The sequence below is a fragment of the Hyperolius riggenbachi genome, chromosome 3 (assembly GCF_040937935.1).
Source record: "Hyperolius riggenbachi isolate aHypRig1 chromosome 3, aHypRig1.pri, whole genome shotgun sequence".
Classification (NCBI taxonomy): Eukaryota; Metazoa; Chordata; class Amphibia; order Anura; family Hyperoliidae; genus Hyperolius; species Hyperolius riggenbachi.
Window position 1 is genome coordinate 370,728,286 of NC_090648.1, and position 27,287 is coordinate 370,755,572.

Sequence of the window (27,287 nt, forward strand, 5' to 3'; positions counted from 1 at the left end):
ACAAATCTATCAGAACAGATCACACCATGGTTCCTGTTAACACTTAAAACTTCTTAAAAATGGCAATCTCCTCCACTATAGAAGTGGCCATGAGGAATGGAGGGTCCAGAGAGCAATGAATCTTAGTAGTCATGGTACAAGCACTATACAAATTTGCTTGTCTCATTGCTTACATTGCTTGTCTCTCAGCCCAGCAGATTGTTCCATTCTAAGGAAATGGGAACAAGGAAATCTAGCAAACTGTAGTGTGCTGCAAGAACTTAAAAGGAAGCGCCTCCCACAAGTATAAAAGTGGCCTGGATTATCCCACTGGATTGCTGGAGGGAATGCTAGTAATATTGGGGAACACCTGTAAACACTCTAGATTTTCAACTAAAGCACAATCACAGGGTCGGCGCTACCATAGAGCCAAAGGAGGCAGCTTCCCCAGGGCCCCAGAGCTTGTAGGGGCCCCCAGTGGCTACAAGAGGAAATTTTTTTTTCAAAAAGACCTTATAGTTTTTGAGAAAATCGATTTTAAAGTTTCAATGGAAAACAAATACACATTTAAAAACCAGCTGACTTTAATGGTTAATAGCAAATCCATCTTAAATTCTAGAAACCCTAAATTTGCAGGATATGTTAAGGAGATCATTGGGAATAAGAGGAAAAAAATATTTTTCAAAAAGACCTTATAGTTTTTGAGAAAATCGAAAGTTTCGAAGGAAAAAAGTATACTTTTAAATGCGGTAAATGTCACTTTTAGTAGCAAACCTAATGGTAGTGTAATTTTACATGCATCAAAAGAAAGAGCAATAAATTTCCTGACGGGGTTTCCAGGGGGTCTATACGCAGCCACAGCGCTTTGGCCAGGGATCGCTATACAGCCGCAATATGGCTGTATGAAGATCCCTGGCATTTTTTTCCTATTTTCCCAATTTTTTTTATGTTTAGAGTGTGGGATTTTTTTTTTTTTTTTTTAATTATGTGGGGTCCCCTCTCCTGAAACTTTTTAACCCCTTGTCCCCCATGCAGGCTGTGGTAGCCAGAATATGGAGCTCCGACCGATTGGGGCTTCACACCCTGACTATACCAGCTGCAAAAAAGGTCCCTCAATGTCGATTTTTGCTCCGGGGTATATGTTAGGGGGGCCCCCCAGGTTTATTTTGCCCTGGGGCCCCATTGTTGCTTAAACCGGCCCTGCACAATCACAAACACTTGTTTGAAGCTAGTGAGAGTGGACTTGTGTACATCGCTCAAGGCTCAGTTCACATTATGCTGGACCCAAGCGAATCATTACTGCATTCGTATTGCACAGTTGCAATTTACCACTCCTGGGTCTTTTGTAGGCTCTGCTGCCACTCTAGAATGGGTAGATATCTTTAGGTGCTTACACAGGAATTAAGTTTGAAAGTCTGGTCAGGGCAGTTTGTAGAATTTTTGCTGCCTGAAGCAAATACATGCATAGAAATAGGCTGTTGCTAACCTGCACAGCAAAAAGACCAGAGGGCAGAAAGGGGCATGGAGAGGAGGCTAGCAAAGAGCAGTGCATATTTAATTAAGTGGCGTACCACCATCACACACATACTCACATCAGGCAAGCTCTGTGCTCCATGAGTCAGGCTGAAGCAGCAGAGCAGACGGGGAGACTAAAAAGGTCAGCTGAGTGTAGAGCTGATGCTGCCCCATACAGTTTGCTGCCCTGAATCACGTGATTCAGCCTACTGTGGCTCCACCTGGGTCAGGTACTGCCCTAGCTAGCAGCCTGCAATACCAAAAGGGGAATTTTAGCCTAAAAGGATTATACTGGACAGCACCCTTCACTCATCAAGTGAGTTAGGAAAGATAATTTAGAGGATTCAGTTCAAACTCCTAACCCTAACCTACAAAGCTCTCCACAATCTCTCTCCTCGGTACATATCCTCACTAATTTCCAGATACAAACCCAATCGCAATCTCAGATCGGCACATGATCTTCTGTTGTCCTCCTCTAGAATCAACTCCTCACATTCACGTTTACAAGACTTCGCACGCGCTTCACCCCTCCTCTGGAATGCCCTCCCACAACACATCCGTCACTCGCCAACCTTTGTTACCTTTAAACGCTCTCTAAAAACACACTTGTTTCAACAAGCATATGCGCTACCTTAGGCCACTTCCCTTTGTACTAAGACCAAATTGCACTCCTACTAGGTATCCTAAAACACAAAGCCTCTATATATTTGCTGCATACTACCCCTTCTCCTGTTCCCCCCCCCCCCCCCATTCCCTTTAGATTGTAAGCTCGCAAGGGCAGGGCTCTCTCCCCCTTTTGTGTCTTGGTATCCATTATACATTTTATTCATCATGTTAATTTTATCACTGTCATAAACAAATCTATAATTTGTATTTTGTATCATTCTTTGTATTTTGTCACTAATTATGTATCTTGTATATTGGTGTACACCATTGTCTGTATTATTATGTACCCCATGTTTGTTTCTTACTTTGTACAGCACTACAGAATATGTTGGCGCTTTATAAATCAATAATAATAATAATAACTGCCAGGATGTCATTAACTGACTTGTGCACTAATAATATTGACTGTGGATCAGAACTGAATCAATTGGCACATGGCAACTGTCCAGTCAATTTTGTATTAATAACTGATCAAAAAAGAGATCAGCACACAAAAGATAAGCATACTTGCTATGTGTTAATTTTTTAAGATTCAATAGAAGAAAAAAATGCATTGATGGGTCTTATTAAAGAGATTTGTACCATGGCTTAAAAATGTACAGCCTGACAGATAGAGCATCCATCAATCATACATCCATTGATTAATTGATAGCCAGATAGCACTATAAGCCGCCCAACATTGTATTACCCCTCCCTCCTACACAAACACCTCCTCCTGCATTGGCATGGGCCTCTTCTCCTTCAAGAGTGGGACAAGAGAACTTTGCAACAGGGAGAAGCTTTACCTCTCCCCCTTGCAAGGCACCCTCTCCAATGTTTAAAGTCATGTGGCTTGGTATTGGTCAGGTGCCAGCAACCCACGCTGGCCATCCAGCATGGTGTTTTAACCCATTTGCAGCTTTAAAGGAATTATTTTGTTTGAGATAAGTGCACTGCTTTTAACCTCAGCCAGCAGAACTCGTGCTGTAAATTCTTGGAATGCTTTGATGTCTCTCTGCTAGCAGAAGACATAGAAACTGAAAGCAGTAGTCCTCTGTTATTGTTATTGTCTTACAATGCCCGCTAGTGACAAGAGTCCATAAATATACATTATAGCTATACTAATTAGTAGCAAGGAAATATAACAAATAAGAAATAAAAAAGTGGTAAAATAAATTGGCCTGGAGCGCTTGCAAGCCTCTAAATACATTGGCTGCTAAAGGGTTAAGGGGTTTATTATAAGTTTTGGAGGTTGTGGGGGGGGGCATTGTTTTTTTCTATTCTTTTATTAGCTATTTTCCTTTCCAAATGCATGTTTAAAAACAGCATAATCAGCTCTTTGCTGACCATCACTGCAGTCATTGACTGGAGCATAAATTTCCATAGCGATGGCTGGGTGTCACACTATGGATTCTTGGCGTGCCCTCACTGTTAGCATTTAGGTCTAGTGCATGTAGTACTTTTTATAAATACACATTTTTTTCCCATTGCCTGTTATCATAGCTTACCATGGCAATGTAACAAGCATGCAGACAGAGACATCAGGAATCCTGATCTTTATATTTATTCTGGGTCAGTGGCTCACTGTGCCTCATTTATAACTAAGACATCGCCAGAGCTCTCCAAGGAGGATATGATAAGTGATCCTGTAAACTTTTACTGGATTTTTTTTTTACTTTAATTATTAGCAAAAGATTGTAAACCTCCTCTGGGACATATTACAACATATTAGTAATTGCAAACATGTTACTATATTAGAGGTTGTGTGATTATATTATCAGGCAATCATACAGGGGCCTGCAATACAATTTTCTAAAGGGAACCTGAAGTGAAAATAAACTTATGATATGATGATTTGTATGTGTAATACTGCTAAGAAATATAACATTGTTATCACGGATACGAGTCTCATATTGTTTCCAGTACAGGAAGAGTTAAGAAACTTCAGTTGTTATCTATGCAAAAGAGCTTCTGTGAGTTCTGCGACTTTATAAAGCCGTGGACAGCACTGTCTTTTGAAGCACTTATCTCAACTGTCTCTCATTGTTTCTTCTTTGTTTATGTTTTTTCTGCAGAGAAAAGTTCAAAAGGTCAGTAACCTACTCTGGGAAATCATTTAAAATGCTGAGTGTATTGTGGTAACTGCAATTATTAGAGAATGATGCAATGTTATACAAAAAGCTATATATCTGAAAATACTAATATCACCCTATTTTCTTTGCTATTAATGTTCTGTTAATTATCCGTACTACACAACCAATTATTTATATCATGAGGTTTTTTTTGCTTCAGTGTCACTTTAGTTCATGCTGTCTTGGCTTTACAAAAAAAAAAAAAAAAAGGTTGTGGCTGTTAAATACAAGTCCAGTTACAAACCGATTATTCAGGCACTTCCCAACAACTTTGACTACGTTATGATCTGAAATGACTCATTTGGTTGGCAAATTCTATCCATTTGATAACCCCCAGTTTTGATTACTTGTGCTATCCCATTGAGATCTCTAAAGATGTCTTCATAAATCAGGCTTAGGCCCGGTTCACATCTGCTATATGAGCCAAAAAGATCCGGTGAACGGATCTGGTCTCCGCTTCCATGGCTCGGGTTCACATACCGAGTCCATGGCTCGGTTCACATATGAAAACGGATCTTATCAATGATTGATTGGATCCGTTTTCATTCAGCAAATACAGACCTTATCTTCTGCAGCAGCCGGCGGTAGAGGCTTCCTCTTCTTCTGCTGTGACTACACAGTGCGCCATGTGACTAGTCACATGACGCGTCTTGTAGTCACATGACGCGGAAGAAGACGGAAGCTGCTACGGAAGATTAGGTATGTATAAACCCTCCCTAGCCCACCCGCCCGGCTGCTGCACCCTCCCCTCACCCTCCCGTCGCTAGATTTGCGTCGACCCATACCCCCACCCCCCGTGGAACGGTCCGTTTCTTCACTAGTGTGAAGAAACGTTCCGTTTCCCATTGCCCCCATTGCTGCTGCATTTTTGTCTGGATCCGTTCCGCTAAGCAGAACGGTCCGAAAAATTAGGACCTGCAGCAATTTTTAGGTCCGGGGACCGGAACGTACGGAATGTATCCATATGAATGGACGGATGTGTGCGGTCCCATAGATTAACATTGGATCCGTTCGCTTCCGGTCCGTTTGTACCGTATACATTCCGGTTCAGATCCGGAAAAAAAGCGCTAATGTGAACCGGGCCTTACTTAGATGTAGCTATAGGTCGAGCATAACAGCCAGGGAACAGACATCAAGGTAGCTACATACCTTCCACAACAGGTTCTCTTTAATGTCTATTGTGCAAATATGTCTATTAGAGATGGTTACTCATAGGCACCTAATAGGATTGCCTATTGTATGCATAAAGCATCTTATAGGTCGCACACAATTGGTTTGTATCAGATGACCACAAACAATCAATAATAGGCTTGAAGAAATTCCCTGCCTATTAATAATGTATACTGCAGCTAACTGGAGACTAGCCATGTTATCACCACTGAATTGTGGAATTTGCTAAGCTAAGGACACATATACATGATTTCAATTGACTGAGCTTTAGAAGCCAATTCATGTTTTCAGCTGCCATGCATACATTATTTTTCATATTTTTCAATGTCATTTTTGTGTAGTGAAGTGAAAAATTAAGTAAAAATATGTTGTGATATTAAATTTACAGGCAAATTGCTTTCTAGGTCTGATTTTTTCCCCCTTCTTGAATAAAGAGAAAAAAAATACCAGCTGTATGCCAGTTAAATGGAACTGTACCACTTGAAAGAGAGTCATAGAAAATAAAATTAAGTGGCCTATCATCAACAGCTGACTTCAACCCCTGCAATAGTGGATGCCATCTGAGCTAGGTGCTTTATCTGCCTGGATTTAATTTACAGTATCTCACAAGGGTGTGAACACCGCTCACAGTTTTATTTATATTTTTTCATGAGACAACACTGCAGATATGACACATTGATACAATGTGAAGAATTGAGTGTACAGCTTGTATAACAGTGTTATTTGTTGTCTCACCAATATAACTCAACACACAGCCAATAATGTCTAAGGGCCTGTACAGACTGAAAAATGCAAGCAAAATCGCAAGCGCATGCATTTTTAAAATCGCAAGTGCATGTAGTTTTAAAAACGCATTGTATGCGCTTTTGTCTGCATTTTTGATGCGTTTGCGTTTTTCTTGTAATTGCTGATTGGCTAAAGAAATTTTAGTTTTTTTTCTAGTTTACATTTCAACAGGAATCAAGAAATTGCAGAGTCTTCTGGGATACTGACTTCTGAAAAAACGCAATGGAATCGCATTGCATTGCGTCTTTTCATGCGTTTTTCAAGCGCTGCGCTTAAAAAAGCGCAGCAGGCACTGCAATTGCGTTTTTCTAAAAACGCATCACACCAGTGTGTACAGGTCATCACGATTTTCATTATTTTTCAAAAGACCTTGGGATTTTAAAAATGCATGCGTTTTTAAAAACGCAGTGCAAGCGCAGCAGTGTGTTCAGGCCCTTAACCACCGGCAAAAAAAGTGAGTAGACCCCTAAGTGAGGAATGCATTGCTAAACAGGGGCGTAACTAAAAATCACTGGGGCACTCTGCGAAACCGTGGATGGGGTCCCCCTTCCAACTCCTGCCCCCCCCCCCCCACACACACATCCAGCCAACTTCCTGTCATCTACCATGTCACCTGTCCTATCTCTGTATCAGTCAAACAGGGAAAGACCTCTGCCTCACAACTGCTCCTCCCCTCCCCATCTGTAAATGTTAAACTAAAGAGGCAGAATCCCTGCTTAAAGTGGATCCGAGATAAACTTTTACTCATTGCATAATTGTGTTCCTTTCATATAGTTTATAGGACATTCCTCAAGCCAAATACTTTTTTGTTTTAATACTCTAAATCCCTATAAACTGAACAAGCCTCGCCCACAGCTTTTTTAGAGTGCCTTGGCATTTTCAGACAGTAGCAAGGGCTTATGGGAGCTCATTCTGGGCAAGAGGAGGGGGAGGTGTTACTAGCCAGAGATTTCAGAGGCAGAGGGGAGCAGTGAGGAGGGGGAATTAGGTTTTCACAGGCTGAGGGCTGGAGATACAGATCAGCTTCCCTGCGTGTAATGTGACAAACAGAACATGGCCGCTGTCATTGTATCACAGGAATAATTAATCATAAACTGTTTGCAGCTAGATTTTCTGTGTAAACTATCTAAACTTTAGATAAGATATGTAGACAAGTTACTTGTTATAGTTAGTTTTTCATCTCGGATCCACTTTAACACACACCTACTCTCCCCTCCTTTCTCCCCATCACCAACGTCACTCACTGACATGAAAGGCACAAAAACAGATTGCATAAACAAATAAAAAACTCACAATTTTTACACACGAGTCCATTCGCAGGACTTCAGGCAGTTCACTCCCCCTCTGTCGCCCTGGAATCTCAGCAGCTCAGACAGGCTGTCACTATGGAGTAACGGAGGTGCCTGCATCTTTATTCTTTCTCCGGGTCCACCACGTGCTTCAGGGGGTGGTGCAGTAAACGTGACTGTCTGATGTGATTAGAGCGGGCAGCACCAAGCATGCTGCTCTGCCTCTGTGTGTCACTGTGCAACCTGTGCGCCGGCATCAAAGCACAGGCAAGTAAATATATAGATTGCTGGGCTGCCTGCGTGTTTATCTGTGTATAGAGGCGAGCACCGGGCCCCTGAGTCTCCTGGGCCCTACTATGCTCGCAGGGACTGCAGGGGTGATAGTTACGCCCCTGATGCTAAAACTGTATCCAAAGTGTCAATATTTTTGTAGGCCCACTATTATTTTCCAGCATGGCCTTAACTCTCTTGGTCTTGGAGATCACTAGAGCTTCACAGAATGGCACTGGAAACCTCTTCCACTCCTCTATGACGACATCATGAAGCTGGTGAATGTAAAAAACCTTGGGCTCCTCCACCTTCTGTTTGTGGATGCCCCAAGGAGGCTCAATAGAGTTTGGGTCTGGAGATACCGTATATTCCGGCGTATAAGGCGACCTGGCGTATAAGACGGCCCCCCAACTTTTCCATTTAAAATAAAGAGTTTGGCATATACTTGCCGTATAAGACTACCCAGTTCAGTGTGAGGGTGCCGGGTGTCATGCAGAGCTTTAAATTACCTGATGCTGCAATGTGCCACTGAAAGGAAATATAGATCTCTGTTTAAAAAAAAAACCCTTGTAATATCGTCTTGCAAGCAGCCGCTCGTGCAGTTAGCAGAGCAGCTTCCAGTGTCACCAGACTGGTGACGTATGCGCTCCACTGATGATGCTCACGCATGAAGAGATTGCCGGGATGTATTGTGGAGCGCATACGTCACCAGTCAGGTGACCACGGAAGCTGCGCTGCTACACGCATGAGCGGCTGATCGAAATAAGCTATTACAGGGGGGTTTTTTTAAACAGAAAGCGCGATCTATGTTTCTTTTCAGGGCACAGTGCAGCATCAGGTAATTTAAAGCTCCGCATGATACCCGGCACCCGGCAGCCTCACACTAAAAAACTGACACCCGGCGTATAAGATGACCCCCAACTTTTCAGAAGATTTTTAATGGTTAAAAAGTCGTCTTATACGCCGGTATATATGGTATGCTTGCTCACTCCAGCACCTTTATTCTCAGTTTTCTTAGCTAGGCAGTGGTCATCAAGGAGGTGTGTTTGGGGTTATCATGTTGAAGTACTGCCATGTGGCCCATTTCCAAAGGGAGAGGGATCACCCTCCGCTTCCGTATGTCACAGTATATGTTGGCATTCATGGTTTCCTTGATAAACTGTAGCTTCCCAGTGCCAGAAGCACTCATGCAGTCCTAAATCATGACATTCCCATACTTGACTGTAGGCAAGACCAGGGATGGATCTAGACCAAGTTGTGCCTGGGGCAAGGTCAGGTTTTGGCACCTAAAGTTCAGGTTTTGGTGCCTAAACTGCCGTTCATTTTGCCACCTTTTCAAGAATTCAACAAACTGCGCCTGGGGCAAGAGACCTGCCTAACACCCCCCCCCCCCCCCCCCCACCCCTTAGATCCGTCCCTGGGCAAGACACATTTGTCTTTGTACTCCTCAACTGGTTTCCATCACACTTGACACCATCTGAACTAAATAAATGTATCTTGGTCTCATTATACCACAGGACATTGTTCCAGTAATCCATGTCCTTAGTCTGCTTGTCTTCAGCAAACGGTTTACTGACTTTCTTGTCCAGCTATTTTGTTATACAGGCTGTACACTGACTACTTTACATTGTATCAAAGTGTCATGTCTTCAGTGTTGTCTCATGAAGTGTTATAATAAAATATTTACAAAAATGTGAGCAATGTTCTCACTTTTAGGCAGGGGTCACACTTGTTGGCTTTCGTGCGCATTTTCTGCACAGAAAAACTGATTTCAACTGAGAAATCATGTTAATCAATGAGCTAGGTCACACTTGAATTCAGATTTTGTGCGCAGAGAAAAAAACTGACATCTTGCGAAATTTGTCAGTTTTCTCTATAAATTACATTAGCTGCTGTAAGGTAGGGGTCACACTTATCTTTCAGTTTTCTGAAAAGTGTAGAAAACTGAAAGACAAGTGTGACCCCTGCCTATTGTAAATGTGCCTGCACACCTCCCTTTGTTAGATAATTTATACTGGATGTGGAAAACTAGGAACAACCCGCAGTTGTTTTATGAGACAAAGGTATCTTCCTTGTAAAGCATGCATTTAATATCTCAGCTTAGTTTGATCTTCCACAGTCAAGTTACCTACCAAATCTTTTGAATGTTCTATATTTTTATCATTTGTTCGTTTTGAGTTTATTTGTAAATATTGTCTGAATATCTTTCTACTCCAACCTAATTTTATTGTTTTTTATTTAACTGTGTGGCATATTTATCTGTGTGGCATAAAACAGTATGATATTCAGTACAGAAAACATTTCTCACATCATACATGGCAAATGTATGCATATTATGTAAAGAAAATATTATTCTTAAAGAGGAACTCCAGCCTAAACAAACATACTGTCATTGTTACATTAGTTATGTTAATTAAAATAGACAGGTAATATAATCTCTTACCCACACTGTTTTAAAAGAACAGGCAAATGTTTGATTTCATGAGTTCCAAGATTGTACAACAAATATGGGTTACCAGCCGCCTTAATGTGCCAAGTATCAAAATTTATTAATCAAAAAAGGACATACAAATTTCTAATAATACACATATGAAAAGGAGCACTCATGATTCAACAATTAAAATTGCATATGCAAAAGCTAATATAGCCATCAAAGCAGCAAGTGATAATATATATTCCAGTTTAGTAATGCACATAGATAATCACACATATGCATACTTCAGGCATCCCGCGCTTGCATACTGGTGCCATGCCAATCATGGACAGTTTTTATGTGGGCCCCCCTTAATACCTCCACGGTCCAGCAAACTCCAGGCATTAGCCACAGGTAGTGGAATTAGATTATCACTTTACTCTGTGTCCATAGAATCAGGGCCAACATGATATATATCCCTGGAGTGTTTGCAGATCATATATCCATATAGGGAAAGAAAGGGTGGGTCTCACCAAGCATAGATGCATGCGTCTCTCTGGCTTCTCCGGTACATGTAACACATTTCTTTCAATGCTTATGGGGCGGCCTGGATGGATACAAAGCCGTCCTGTTCATCCTCTCCCTCCGGTAGTCAGATCACCTCGCTCTGGATACAGGCTGTCTTCTCCAGAGAGGCTAACAGCGGGAGGACCGGACGCCAGACGCCAAGCACTCATCAGCGCGGAAGCGTGGCTAGAAGCTCAGGCTGCGTGGCTCCGCCCACCGACGTTTCGTGTCATGTGTGACGCTTCATCAGGGTGTGGCTTCAACATACAGCAATGCAGTTAAGAACAGTCTGAAAGCCCGCCCCATCTCCACACTCGCAGCATAACTTGTAATCTGCGGGCAGCTAGATGGGCTGATAGCCATACATAAATGTGTCAATCTCAGATCGGCACTTGCGCAAAACAGACATACTGACTCCTATACAAGTCCATGAGAATGTCATCAGTTCGCACTATGATAGAGGGAAAGGCGACTAAACGCCACATAAACGCCAGGTAATTGGATAGATAGTACTCCACATCACCTAATGATATGGTCATCAACAGTTCTATTTGATTCATAGGTCCACATTCCATTTCACATAGAATCTGTGCTGGGTAGTTCACAGCGAGGATGTGAGGATGAATAAATACACCCCCATTGCTCTTTACTGTTTTTTTGATGATTTTTTGGCACCTATTTCACATAGCACCTACCATTCATTGCGGGTTCATACATATCCCAATCGGTCAATCATATCGTCGCATCCGCAAAAATGGAGTTAGGTCCAATTCTGCATTTAGACCAAATGGTGCCACAGTTTTTAATTTAAAGATCCAGGACCCTTCCTTACAGTACAGTAGTTCATCGAAATCCCCTCTTCTAGTGGATACCTTTAATTTATATATACCCTTAACCAAAGTACCTGTCAGTTCATTATTATGACATTCTCTATAATGATCATATATACCTCCTATTGCCTTGCCTCCTTTAATTTTACCAAAATGCTCTAACACCAGTTCTTTCATAGCCCTTTTTGTCTTGCCAATGTACTTGAGCTCGCACGGGCACTGTATCATATACACGACACGTGTCGTATTACAATTAATAAATGATCGTATTTCATATTTTACATCACCCGTGCTGTTCTCAAACACATCCGTTCGTTCAATAAAAGGGCAAAGTTTACACCTGCTACATTTATATGACCCATTGGGCACACCCCTCTGTAGCCATGTGTCATTATTGACCCTGAATTCAATCCGGACTAACTTGTCCTTTAGGTTGGGTGCTCTTTTTGCAGTAAGTAGTGGGCGAGGGCCCACCACCTTTGCTATCTCATCCGAAGCCGTAGCTGGGTGCCGTAGCTGGTCACGAGCCGCATATGTGTCCCCCCCCCCCCCCCTCCACATCGGACCTCCCACCGCGAGCGGCCAAGAGATCCTTTCTGTCCAGATTCTTAAAGAAGAACTTCAGCCTAAACAAACATACTGTCATTGTTACATTAGTTATGTTAATTAAAATAGACAGGTAATATAATCTCTTACCCACACTGTTTTAAAAGAACAGGCAAAAGTTTGATTTCATGAGGGCAGCCCTCTTTTTGGTTGAAAGGAGGTGACAGGGAACATGAGACACAGTTCCAACTGTCCTTTGTGCTGATTACCTCTCCCAGTTGCTAGGCAACGTGAATAACAACATAGGAAATCTCATCATGCTTTGCAAAGCATCAGGGAAAAAAAAGCCCGGGCAGTTTTCTTTAATGAGTGGAGCTTAGCTAAAAATGCAGCTAAAAATGATGCTTTGGTAAGAAAAACAAAGTTCTGATGCTGTGAAACTGTTAAAGAAACACCAAGCCTTTTCAGTTCTGCTGAGTAGCTTTTTATTCCGGAGGTTCACTTTAAGAGCTACTAATGAGTAATAGCAAAACCAGCTCTACGTGTGAAAGGTGAGATTTTGTCCAGAGAAATTCCCTGTTTGAGTTACAGATAACTATAATGTAATTGTATTAAAGATCTAATACTTTAACAAACAAATGCATGGGTATGTAACTTTGTGATCATTGGCAATATTAAAACATACATATGTGTTCAGACAGCTAGAGTTGTTGTATTTCTCCATTTTCTGCATACCACTTAAAGAGAAACTCCGACCAAGAATTGAACTTTATCCCAATCAGTAGCTGATACCCCCTTTTACATGAGAAATCTATTCCTTTTCACAAACAGACCATCAGGGGGCGCTGTATGGCTGATATTGTGGTGAAACCCCTCCCACAAGAAACTCTGAGTATGTACTCTTGGCATTTTCCTGTCTGTGAACCTTGTTGCATTGTGGGAAATAGCTGTTTACAGCTGTTCCAACTGCCAAAAAAGCATGCAGCAGTTACATCACCTGCCAACAGTAAAAATGTCACCATGTAATAAATGTCCGAATGTGAATCAGGGATTTAAAAGATTTTACAATTTACAAACACTGACTAAATCATTTATACATAATTATTGTAAAAATGAAGCACTTTTTTTATTACATTATTTTCACTGGAGTTCCTCTTTAAGTGCATGACTATTTTGCAAAAAAAAAGATTAATCTATTGGTATAGATAGTTCTATGAATGTTATTATACTCATCCTAACTTGCATATTAACATAATGTATGAAACAAAAACATTTAACCAAGGAAAATCAACATAATCTACTCCAGCAGCTCCTAGTTTCATAAGTCCAACCATGAAGTGCCTAAGAGTTACAGATAACTAACCAGTAGTAACTGTCGCAGGTGAGTGTGGTGACTACAACTGCACAAATAACCTACATTTATGCTATAGCATACAAAGTTCCAATAAATCAGCGCTCATTGGTTATAAAAAGTCCTCAGACAAAGACCGTATACAGTCTATGCACTGGGTAGCAGCCTCAAAACCTGTTATCCTGGCAGGAGCGATACAAAGTCACCTCGGTGTATTTCACCACCACCACACCCCAAGCAGTGGCATCTCACCTCTAAAGCTGACCTTGATTGGATAAGGTCTGCAGCGCTTGTGGGGTCATCTTGCCGCCTCTTGCCACAACAGGATCCTCTCCAGTCTGCTCCTCAGTGTCAGTTTTCTAATGGCCCATACTCACGAGGGACTTTTGTCGCCTCAACACGCGGCGCGCGTGTTGCGGCGACAGGTCGCCCGTGAGTATGGGCCGCCGCACACGCGCGCCCCCCGAACTGTCGCCCGCCGCTCTTGTCGCCATGCGATTGAAAGTTTCAATCGCATGGCAACAGTCGCCGCTGCCCCCCCGCCGCAACTGTCGCTAGTCCGCGTGAGTACGCGGACTAGCGACAGCAACCTCCATGTAGGTACATGGAGCTTCCGGCGGGGGGAGGAGGAACGTCAGCGACAGCTTCCGCCTTGCCGCTGGTCCCTCTTCCGCGTGTGTACGCGGAGGGACCTGGCGAGAAGCTGTCGCCGGCCTGTCGCCCACACGCTCACGTGTGCTGGCGACAGGCCACATTTCTCGCCCGTGAGTATGGGCCTTTAGGCAGGGGTCACACTTGTCTTTCAGTTTCTACACTTTTCAGAAAACTGAAAGACAAGTGTGACCTCTACCTTACAACAGCTAATGTAATTTATAGAGAAAACTGACAAATTGCGCAAGATGTCAGTTTTTTTTCTGCCCACGAAATCTGCATTCAAGTGTGACCTAGCTCATTGATTAACATGAGTTCTCAGTTGAAGTCAGTTTTTCTGTGCAGAAAACGCGCACAAAAGCCGACAAGTGTGACCCCTGCCTGAAACCATATTAAATATAAAAACAAATATTGGACAATGACAATATATGCAGCAGTATGAAATATCTCAATACACACCTAATAGGCCCAGTGTAAAGGATATCGGAGATGCGGCCGCAGAGACAAGCGGCATGGCGGCTATCTCCGTGTGTCAGCCGGCGGCTTCGGCCGCGCAGCTACATGCTGGTGTTCTGCCTGGTCTTTCTATTGCACATAGATTGAGGGCTACGCGCGCGCCAGGCGACAGGACCTTTATGCGAATAGAAGGGGAGTCAGCTGATCTGCCTGGTCAGCTGACTCCAGACGCTACCTCAGATTGGCTGAGTGACTGGGGCGGCGCTGCGGAGCATCTGTGTATATATAGTGGTAGTCTGTCAGTTGCTCCATGTCTGCTGTTGTGAATGCTAACGTGTGAGCGCTCAGACCTAGTCAGATCCCAAAGTGTGTTAGAACCAGCCAGAGCTGGGAATTCACACTTAGCCAGATTCTGTTAATAATAATAATAATAATAATAATAATTGCAGTATTTGTATAGCGCCTTTCTCCTGTCGGACTCAAAGCGCTTGCGAGGCAGCCACTAGAGCGCACTCAGTAGGCTGTTGATAGCTTAATGTACTAATTCATTGTATTATCTGTTATGACCTTCTGCTTCCGTTGACTATTCTCCTGCTTACTGACTCTGTACCTCTGCCCATCTGATTCATGTTGCCGACCCTGCCTGTATTTAACACTGAATCAGTCTTCTGTCTTGGTACCTTATCTGTCCGTACGTTGCCTACTCTGCTTGTCTGACCTTTCTTACCTCACCAGTGGGCCTAGCCACTGGCAAGGGATCTGGGGCATTTCACCTGCTCCTCAGGTGAAGCCCAACTGCAGCACTGTCTGTAATACCTGCTCCTCAGGTGTCCCTTGGCTGCAGTATAGTCTTATTCACCTGCTCCTCAGGTGAATATCCTTTTCAACACAGTTGGTAACACCTGCTCCTCAGGTGTTCCTTGGCTGCAGTGTAGTCTTAATCACCTGTTCCTCAGGTGTCCTTTGGCTGCAGTGTAGTCTTAATCACCTGCTCCTCAGGTGAATATCCTTTGCAGCACTGTCTGTAACACCTGCTCCTCAGGTGTCCACTGGCTGCAGTATAGTCTTAATCACCCTCTCCTCAGGTGATCATTCTCTGTAGCTCAGTTGGTGATACCTGCTCCACAGGTGGCCACCGACTACAGTACAGCCTGACTCGCCTGCTCCTCAGGTGGTCATAGGCTGCAGTATTGTCTGAAGCACCCGCTCCTCGGGAGACTTCCTATTCCTCATTACAGTTGCACCAAACACTATCTCACATTGGTAGCCCTGTGTCTGGCTATACCAGCATTATTGGTGATTCTGCAGATCACCACATAATCAGTTATAGCGTCTGTATTATTGGTGATACTGCAGATCACCAATAATCAGAAAATCTGTTTAGCTGACACCAATCGTTACACCCCCAGTCTGTAACATAAGTGTCATGATCTGTTCCTGCTGGTGATATTTGTGAACTGTTGTATGGACTTCCTCTGTTCACCAGCAGATGTCCCCTCTCACTTCAAGAACATTTTTGCAATTCTCCTGAAGTCCCCCCTGCCCACCAGCAGAGGTCTCTGTACTCAACAACTGTGTTTCTGCAGCATTTGAAAATGTCACATGACCATCCTGCAGAGTGTAACGATTGTGGAACTTTCTCCGTGATCAGCGCACAACGCGTGCGCTGACACGGTGGAAATCCTCCACAAGCGTATATTTGCAGGCACCCAGCAAAAGGTGCTACGCACCCGTAGAGGGAAAATTCCTGTCGGCAGATGGCGCTGGGGAGTGCAGAGGAACCAATCCTCTGTACCTCCACAAATGCCAGTTAGGAATTGTACGAAGCGCAGAACGCAATCGAGGCGATTGCGAATGAGAACGAGCAAAGGGACAGATTGTATGTGTGTGCGCCAATCTAGTCGCCACCCCGCGACTGCGCACACACAACAGCAGATATGAAATAGGAACGCGATCGCGAGAGGTGCGATCGCCAGACGTGACACAAGGCAGATCAGAACAGAATACGAGGTTAGCAAAGGCACAGCAAATAATACAATGAGGAGATACGGAAAATAACAAACGCTAGCTAACCGCGAACACCGCACTCATTCGCAACAGTGCACGCGGTTATGCGCGGTCTCCACGTGATAAGCACAATAGAGACAAGCACGCCTACCTAACCATTAACAGACAAACATAAAACAGAGGATGCGAGCGCTTGCTTAACGGTTACCTCACCGAGCCTCCAGCAAGCGTAGCAGACAAGACAGACACACGAAAACGGGACAAGCGAGAGATAGGATCCACAGCACTAGCGAAAAGTGGCTAGCGCGATCCCAGAAGACAGAACAGAAGGATCCCCAGCGCTAGCGAAAAGTAGCTAGCGCGATCCCAGAAGACAGAACAGAAGAGATAGCTGGTAGCAACCGCTGCACCAACTATACTCCAAGAACAGAGATCAGAACCATTTCCTGTCGACCACCGTTGAGACAGGACAATGGCAACGGAACAAACAAACAGATAATACAACCTGACTGGGCTAGAAGGGGAGCCTAAAGCAACCCCCAGGAATTAACTATACTAGATAGCACCGGCTGACACTCCAGCAGTGTCCATCAGGAACAGACCATGGAAGGGAAATGACCAGCCAAGCCTTCTGGGAAACATAAAGCTCTTATAGTGCCAGTCATCAAAGAAGGCAGGTAGGGGATTTGCATAACGAATGTATGCAAATTCCACAGCAAGAGAACAGACCAGAACTTGCAATGGAAAGACAGGTCTCTGTTCCAGAGTCCTGCAGCATGCAAACCTAAACAATGGTCAAAAGGCTGCCTGCCTGCCCAGCTCCAACAGAACACCTTGGCTAGTTCATTGATGTGGATAGCCTAAGAGCCTGTGTTCTGGTCACTGCTACTTGATACTTGTTTCCTGATTCCTGATACCTGCTACCTGTAACCTGTTTGCTTATTTACCTGATACCTGATTGACTCCCTGTGTATGATTTTGGCTTGCCTGACTATTCTATTGTTTATCGATTGTATTTGCTTGACTTCCTGGTATCTGATCTTGGCTTGTATGACGTTCCAATTTCCTGCTGCATTGTGTACTAAGCCTGAATGTATATTATTGTGTATATATTTTAGTTAGTTAGCTTAGTTAGACAGGGTCCCGGGTTCACTGTGTGCACACTGTATATACTGTATATTTGGTTTGTTGTATGTCTGATCGCAAGACATCGTATTGCCAGTTGTTTGTACTCGTATTGCTATTTTGTACAGTTGCTTGAATACGTTTGTATGTATGTTCATGCACCAATTGCATTTTCACCTGTACATATACTGCACTTGTAAATAAACCTTTACATTATTTCACTTTTACCTGTGGTTTGGTCTTCAGTATTTCCACAATAAGTGACAATCTGCATTCAGTGCAAATCTGCATGCACTGCACGTTACAATAAGCCAGTTGTAACGATCGGTGAAGCACAGAGAGGACCTGATTACCGGTGATCTGCAGTATCACTGGGAATACAGATGTATACCAGATTATAAGTGATCTGCAGTATCACCGATAATCCGATATACTAGCTAACCTCTGTTCACCTGAGTAGAGTGTAGTATTTGGTGCCACAGTAACACTTAGAGGACTAGGCCTCAGAGCAGCAAGGTATACTGCACAGATTCCTTCCGCAGACCTGAGCTCTCCAAGACGGGAGGAGTCAGACTGACAGTAGGAAGGATTGTCTGAAAGTGACACTCAGGAGGAGATGTCACTGACAGGACGGGGAACCGCCTCCAAGAGTAAGGTCGGTTCTCGAGGTCGGACAAGCCAGGTCGTACACACACGGACAGACAAAGTACAAGATCATAAAGCAGAGGCGGAGTCTAGGTACAGGCAGGGTTCGGCAACAGGGTATCAGAAATATCGAGGTACAAGATCAGGAGGCAAAGGCGGAGTCTAAGTGCAGGCAGGGTTCGGCAACGGGGTATCAGATATATCGAGGTACAAAATCAGGAGGCAGAAACAGAGTCTAGGGACGAGCCGGGGTTCGGCAACAGAGTATCAGAAATATCGAGGTGCAAGATCAGAGTTCAGGAGGATAGTCAGGCAAGCAGGAAGTCATAACAGATAATCACAATCAAACTAGTACTTTAAGCTATCAACAAAATCTAGCTAAGTGTAGGATTACAGCTCCAGCTGGTCCCGGCACACTTGCGGATCTGACTACGGATCTGGGTGCTCCCACGTATGTGATCGCACGCCAGACAACCAGCAACTGAATAAGCAGCAGAATATATAGTTGCTGGACTCTGCTGCCCCGCCCGAACCATTCAGCCAATCATGAGTCCTGCAGGAATCAGCTGACCTTCCTGATCAGCTGACACTTCCTCTGCAGGTATAAAGGTCCTGAATTCAGGCCCGCGCGAGCATAGCTCTCCATCTGCCTAGGTGCACTAACAGACCCAGCCACACCAAGCACATGCTGCTGCATGCAAACAGCCGCTTTGCTGTCAGGACATGCGGCGGCTTTTCCGCGTTCCACCACACAACCAGACGCGTGCAAACCGCCGCGTAGGAGGCGGAGTCAGCCGCCTAGCTCTTGGCACACGCGGCGGCTTTTCCGCGTTTCCTCACAGTACCCAATCCCCCCCCCCCCCCGAGGAGTGGACTCTGGACAACTCCTACCAGGTTTCTCGGGATGTAAAGCGTGAAACTCTTTCCTTAATTCGTCCGCATGCATGCGGTTCCCAGGTACCCATTGTCTCTCCTCAATGCCATACCCTTTCCAATGCACCAGATATTGTACTGAGTTCTGTACAATGCGTGAATCTAAGATTTTTTCTACCTCATACTCGGGTTGGTCCTCCACCATCACAGGAGGAGGAGGAGTAGGACCCACATGAACCGCAGGTTTGAGTAGGGACACGTGAACCGACCTTACGCCCCGCATGCTGGCAGGAAGATCAATGGCATAAGTGACGTTGTTGATCTTCTTGGTCACAGAAAATGGACCCACAAACCTGGGGCCCAGTTTGGCAGATGGCTGCTTCAGGGTCAAGTGACGTGTGGACACCCAGACTAAATCCCCTGGCTGAAACTTCCATTCCATGGAACGTCTCTTGTCCGCTTGACCCTTTTGACTTTGGAACGCTTTCTGCAAATTCCCCTTAACAACTCCCCAATTGTCCCTGAGTGACCTCTGCCAATCCTCTAGTGCTGGAAATGGAGAAGAGACAACTGGAAAAGGGGAGAATTTAGGTGACCTCCCTGTCACAATTTGGAATGGAGAGAGCCCAGATGAGGAATTCTTCAAATTATTTTGTGCGAATTCCGCGAAGGGCAAAAATTTTACCCAGTCACTCTGTGCCTCCGCAACGTAACATCTTAGGAATTGCTCCAAAGACTGGTTGATACGTTCCGTCTGCCCATTAGTCTGTGGGTGGTAGCCTGACGAAAAAGACAATTTCATGCCCATTTGGTGGCAAAATGCCCTCCAGAATCCAGACACAAATTGGACTCCCCTATCCGACACAATGTCTTCCGGAATGCCATGCAGCCGGAAGACGTGAATGATGAACAACTCGGCCAGTTCCTGAGCCGAGGGGAGTCCTTTCAGGGGCACAAAGTGGGCCATTTTGCTAAAACGGTCGACTACCACCCAAATGACCGACATTCCTTCAGACCTGGGCAATTCTCCCACAAAATCCATGGACAAGTGGGTCCATGGCTCACTCGGGGTGGGCAAAGGCTGCAGCTTACCTACAGATGCCAGCCGGGAGGGTTTACTCTTGGCACAGACCGCACACTCCCTGACATACTCCTTGCAATCTGTTGCCAAAGAAGGCCACCAAGCACACCTGGCAATCAGATCCTGCGTTCTGGCAGCTCCAGGATGACCAGCATTCTTGTGGGTGTGAAAGAGATGCAGGACTTGTAAACGAAAAGGCAGAGGGATAAACATAACCCCTTCGGGTTTTCCCTCAGGAACATCCTGCTGAAAGGGGCCCAAAACCTCTGTCCAATCCTCCCAAGTCTCCGTTGCGGCTAACACTAGTTCCCGCGGGATGATGGACTCAGGAGCGGGTGGCTGTGCCGTTTCTGGTTCAAAACACCTGGAGAGGGCATCTGCCTTGACGTTTTTGCTGCCTGGGGTGTACGTGATTATAAACCTAAACCTTGTAAAAAATAAAGACCATCGGGCCTGACGGGGACTTAGCCTCTTTGCCCCCTCGATGTATTCCAAGTTCTTGTGGTCGGTGTAAACTGTGATCGTGTGTTTTGCCCCCTCTAACCAGTGGCGCCATTCCTCAAAGGCCAATTTAATGGCCAGAAGTTCCCGGTTGCCTATATCGTAATTTCTTTCTGCAGGTGAGAACCTACGGGAAAAGTAAGCGCACGGGTGTAATCTGCCCTGCAAGCCTGATCGTTGAGACAACACCGCCCCCACCCCAACTTCTGAGGCATCAACCTCCACGATAAAGGGAAAAGACGTGTCCACATGCCTCAAAATTGGTGCTGAGCAAAATAATTTCTTAAGAAGGGAAATGCTGCCATGGCTTTAGGTGACCAGTGGTTGGTATCTGCCCCTTTTTTCATCAGACTGGTAAGGGGGGCAACTAACGTGGAGTACCCCTTAATGAATCTCCTGTAATAGTTCGCAAAACCTAAAAATCTTTGTAGGGCTTTTAACCCCACCGGCTGTGGCCACTCCAACACAGCTGTGACCTTGGCAGGATCCATTGAAAGGCCCGAGGTGGAAATTACGTACCCTAGGAACGTGACAGTGGTCACCTCGAAAATACACTTTTTCACCTTAGCATAGAGCCTATGTTGTCTTAATTTGTTCAAAACAAACTTCACGTGGACCCTGTGCTTGGAGAGGTTATTGGAATAGATTAATATATCATCAAGGTATACCAGCACGAATCTACCCAATACCTCCCGGAATACCTCATTGATTAATTCTTGGAAGACGGCTGGCGCATTGCACAACCCGAAGGGCATCACTAGGTACTCGTAATGCCCGTCGGGTGTGTTGAAGGCCGTCTTCCACTCATCGCCCTCTCTAATGCGGATTAGATTGTATGCCCCCCTCAGATCCAACTTAGAGAAGATTTTTGCGGCTGTGACCTGCGTAAATAAATCGTCTATCAAGGGTAACGGATAGCGATTTTTTACCGTGATTTTATTGAGGCCCCGATAATCAATACAAGGTCGGAGACCCCCGTCTTTCTTCTTAACGAAAAAGAAACCGGCCCCAGCAGGCGACCGGGAGGGCCGGATGAACCCCTTGGCCAAGTTATCACGAATGTATTCCTGCATAGCCATCTTCTCTGGACCGGACAAGTTATACAGGTGACCCCTAGGAGGCATACAACCAGCACGGAGATCAATGGGGCAATCGAATGGGCGATGAGGAGGTAATTGATCAGCAGACTTAGGACAAAATACATCGGAGAACTCAGAATACTCTTCGGGAACCCCCTCCACACAAATCTTGGTCCGACCCAATGTCACCTTCCCTAAACACTGTTGGTGACAATGATCGGACCATCTGGTTACCTGACCCGTAGCCCAGTCTATGTGTGGAGAATGGACTTGTAACCACGGCATGCCTAGGATGATAGTGGAGGTTGACATACACAATACAAAAAACTGTAGTTGTTCCCCATGCAGTACCCCTAACGTGACTTTCACCTGCGGAGTCTATGACAGGGGACGATCCCGTTGCAGAGGGGAATCGTCTACTGCCGTGACCTGAATAGGGGGACTTACTGGAGTGAGGGGAATACCCAACTCCTGAGCAAATTCAAGGTTCATAAAATTAGCCGCTGAGCCAGAATCAATAAAAGCCTCAGTGGCTACAGACTTATTCTCCCATGTAATCGTACAGGGGAGAAGCAATTTTTTCTCTTTTTGGGGTGAAAAAGGTATGCCTAGGGTGTCACCCCCCACTTCTCCTAGGCAGACTCGTTTCCCGGCTTGTTAGGGCAGTTTCGCACTCAATGCCCCGCTTCTGCACAGTACAGGCACAATTGTTCAGCTATTCTCCGCCTTCGCTCCACCTGGGTCAGTTTTGATCGCCCAATTTGCATTGGCTCGGGTGGAGGTAAGGCCGGAAAGGAAGAGACAGGCGGAGATGTCGTTACTGAGGGTGCAGCGGATGGTGCCGCATAAGATGTCACCCTGACACGGTGACTGCCCCGAGTCTGCCTCTGATGGCGTAGCCGACGGTCGACTCGAATGGCCGATGAGATGGCCTCATCGACTGTCTGGGGCTCGGGTAAGGTTAACATTAGGTCGGAGACCTCCTCCGACAACCCAGACAGGAAGTAATCCATCAGGGCATAGGTGTCAAATCTGGCGGTAACTGACCACCTACGAAATTCTGCCGTGTAATCCTCGACCGAGCCTCTGCCTTGCCGCAAAAGTTTGAGCTTCCGCTCAGAGGTTGCCGCAAGGTCAGGGTCGTCGTATATCACTGCCATGGCCTTAAAAAATTCCTCTACTGAGGTCAGAGCTGTATCTGTGGGAGGCAGGTTGTATGCCCAGGACTGGGAATCACCAGTTAACAAGGTTTTAATAAAAATGACCCGTTGGGTCTCAGTCCCCGAGGATCGGGGTCTCAACTCAAAGTATGACAACACTCTACTCTTAAAATTCTGGAAGTCAGACTTGTGGCCGGAAAATTTATCAGGTACGGGCATACGTATGTCATCACTAGGAGGGGATCGCACTGAATCAACTGACATCTGAAGGGTTTGCACAGAGCCTGTTAGGGCATCAATTAATGCTTTGTGCTGGCCCAGTGCTTGATGGATGTTATCCACCGAAGTGGCAAGCACATTCAGAGGGTCAGCGCGTGCGTCCATCTGTTTTTTGGTCTGGCGTTCTGTAACGATCGGTGAAGCACAGAGAGGACCTGATTACCGGTGATCTGCAGTATCACTGGGAATACAGATGTATACCAGATTATAAGTGATCTGCAGTATCACCGATAATCCGATATACTAGCTAACCTCTGTTCACCTGAGTAGAGTGTAGTGTTTGGTGCAACAGTAACACTTAGAGGACTAGGCCTCAGTGCAGCAAGGAATACTGCACAGATTCCTTCCGCAGACCTGAGCTCTCCAAGACGGGAGGAGTCAGACTGACAGTAGGAAGGATTGTCTGAAAGTGACACTCAGGAGGAGATGTCACTGACAGGACAGGGAACCGCCTCCAAGAGTAAGGTCGGTTCTCGAGGTCGGACAAGCCAGGTCGTACACACACGGACAGACAAAGTACAAGATCATAAAGCAGAGGCGGAGTCTAGGTACAGGCAGGGTTCAGCAACAGGGTATCAGAAATATCGAGGTACAAGATCAGGAGGCAAAGGCGGAGTCTAAGTGCAGGCAGGGTTCGGCAACGGGGTATCAGATATATCGAGGTACAAAATCAGGAGGCAGAAACAGAGTCTAGGGATGAGCCGGGGTTCGGCAACAGAGTATCAGAAATATCGAGGTGCAAGATCAGAGTTCAGGAGGATAGTCAGGCAAGCAGGAAGTCATAACAGATAATCACAATCAAACTAGTACTTTAAGCTATCAACAAAATCTAGCTAAGTGTAGGATTACAGCTCCAGCTGGTCCCGGCACACTTGCGGATCTGACTACGGATCTGGGTGCTCCCACGTATGTGATCGCACGCCAGACAACCAGCAACTGAATAAGCAGCAGAATATATAGTTGCTGGACTCTGCTGACCCGAACCATTCAGCCAATCATGAGTCCTGCAGGAATCAGCTGACCTTCCTGATCAGCTGACAATTCCTCTGCAGGTATAAAGGTCCTGAATTCAGGCCCGTGCGAGCATAGCTCTCCATCTGCCTAGGTGCACTAACAGACCCAGCCACACCAAGCACATGCTGCTGCATGCAAACAGCCGCTTTGCTGTCAGGACATGCGGCAGCTTTTCCGCGTTCCACCACACAACCAGACGCGTGCAAACCGCCGCGTAGGACGCAGAGTCAGGCGCTTAGCTCTTGGCACACGCGGCGGCTTTTCCGCGTTTCCTCACACCAGTACTGCACGAAAAAGGGAGGCATCTGCACCAACCAGATGCACCTATCACCTAATGAAGAACGAGGTGTGGCCGTATCCCACAAGCTCTCCCCTCATCAGAAAGGAGGTGTGGCCATATCCCACAAGCTCTCTTCTGACCAAAAAGGAGCTGTGGCCATATCCCACAAGCTCTCTTCTGACCGGAAAGGAGGTGTGGCTATATCCTACAAGCTCTCCCTTGGCCATCTAAAATGAAATTTGTCTCTAAAGCTGACCATACACGACTCTTCATAATCAAATGCTTAAAAAAACAACAGCCATAAACATATGAATGAAAAAAAAAGATTAAAAAACAACAGTAAATTTTTGTCTTTTTCTGTCTGATTTTTCCAACACATCTCATCAGATATGCAGCAGAAAATCAAGTTTTTTTTTCTTGATCATTTTTTTTTTTAGATTTCAATTGATCACCTTTATAAAACTATATAATATATATATATATATATATATATATATATATATATATATATATATATACCCTACTGCTACTTTATAAAAGAATAGATGGGAAAATCGGTTGACTTTTGTTGAATCTTGTGTGGCCACCTTTAGAGTCTGGTAGGCAGATGAGGCTGGCTTTTTTTTTAGCCATGGCCTTGCCCCCTTTCCATGTATATATTTAAAAGCCAATGCAGATCTGTAAATGGTCATGTGGTGTGTCTATGGTTGCTTTTATGGCTAGACTGAGGAATGACTCTACAACTAGGCATAGGCAATCCTGAAAGGTTTTCACAGTTCTTTTTAGGCTCCTTTTTTTAAATGAGTACTCTAAGAAGAATTATAACACTGTATACAATATAGCCTTACCCTTACTGACCACAAAGTAAATACTGACAGTGTCACTGATGTTTCCAATCTATAACGTTTTGAGTTTCAATAACTTCATACTGTTGGCATAGGCAGAAATGGCAACAGCACTTTCTATTTAATCTGCAAAGTCTTTTAGATTAGAAGATTGAAAGGGCAAGACTCTCTCTCTTTGCATGCTATGTAATGTGTGTCTGACTCCTCAACAATTTACAAGCTGAGCTGTTCTGTTGTGTATTTTCTGTATCCCCTCACTGTTCATGATGCGTATGTAAAGGACCATTGTACAGCACCACAGAAGATGTTAGTGCTGGATAGCGTACTGCAGTGTTTATCAACTAGGGTTCCCTGGAACCCCAGGGTTTTTTTGAGGACATTGCAGGGGTTCTTTGGCATATCCCTTCAGCCACACTGGCTTTAGTTGAGGTGAAAAAGTACCTTCTTCGCTCCTATATTACAAGAAGGGTTAAAAAAAATGTTTAGCCACACCTTCTTTTAAAGACCGTGCCACCTGCAAAATAAATCCTCACTCCCTCCTCTTCAGGAGTTTCCTGAGATCCGAAAATTATTTGAATGGCTCCTCCAGGGTGAAAATGTTAAGAAAAGCTGGCTTAGGCCTCTTGCACACTGCAAGCAATTCTGATTCAGATTCCGCTTTTTAATCTGTTTTTACATCCGATTCAGATTCCGATTTGCAGTGTGCAGGGAGCAAACTGCAAATCTGAATCTGAATCGGATGTAAAAACTGATTAAAAAGCGGAATCGGAATCGGAATCACTTGCAGTGTGCAAGAGGCCTTACTGGTAAGACTTTTGCCTTTAACCACTTCACCCCCAAGGGGTTTTTACCCCAACGGACCAGAGCAGCTTTAAAGAGAACCCGAGGTGGGTTTGAAGAATGTTATCTGCATACAGAGGCTGGATCTGCCTATACAGCCCAGCCTCTGTTGCTATCCCAAACCCCCCTAAGGTCCCACTGCACGCTGCAATCCCTCATAAATCACAGCCGCGCTGCTGACACACAGCTTGTCAGAGCTGGCTGTGTTTATCTCTATAGTGTCAGTCTGCTGCTCTCCCCGCCTCCTGCAGAACTCCAGTCCCCGCCTGCATCCCTTCCCTCCCTGCTGATTGGAGGGAAGGGACGGGGACAGGGACCGGAGCTATGCAGGAGGCGGGGGAGCAGCTGAGACTGACACTACAGATGTAAACTCAGCCCGCACAGCGCAGGCTGTGATTTATGAGGGATTGCAGAGTGCAGGGGGACCTTAGGGGGGTTTGGGATAGCAACAGAGGCTGGGCTGTATAGGCAGACCCAGCCTCTGTATGCAGATAACATTCTTTAAACACACCTCGGGTTCTCTTTAACCTGTCAGCACTCCTCCCTTTTATTTGTCAATAACTTTATTACTACTTATCACAACAAAATGATCTATACCTTGTTTTTTTTCGCCACCAATTAGGCTTTCTTTGGGTGATACATTTTGCTCAGAATTATTTTATTCTAAAAGCATTTTAACGGGAATACGAAAAAAAATGAAAAAAAATACATTATTTATCAGTTTTCAGCCATTATAGTTTTAAAATAAAACATGCCACCATAATTAAAACCCCTATATTTATTTGCCCATTTTTAAAGGTTATTACACCATTTAAATTATGTCCCTATCACAATGTATGGCGACAATATTTGGAAATATAGGTGTCATTTTTCCGTTTGTTTTTTTTTTTGTCTGGTCCATAATTGCAAGCCTCGATGTAGTAAAAAACAGTAATATACTCCCATAAAATACATATTA

The 27,287-nt window shown here is 44.8% G+C and overlaps 1 long non-coding RNA gene across 1 annotated transcript in view; it reads right to left on the reverse strand.

The window, feature by feature from the left end:
• Positions 1-4,061: 4,061 nt before the first annotated feature.
• The window catches only part of LOC137561582 (uncharacterized), a 33,131-nt gene continuing 9,905 nt past the window's right edge, over positions 4,062-27,287 (reverse strand). Inside the window, exons 2-3 of the long non-coding RNA XR_011030061.1 lie at positions 13,746-13,852; positions 4,062-4,208 (exon numbers count right to left, since the gene is read on the reverse strand). This is a non-coding gene — a long non-coding RNA (uncharacterized lncRNA). The remainder of the gene's footprint in view (positions 4,209-13,745; positions 13,853-27,287) is intronic.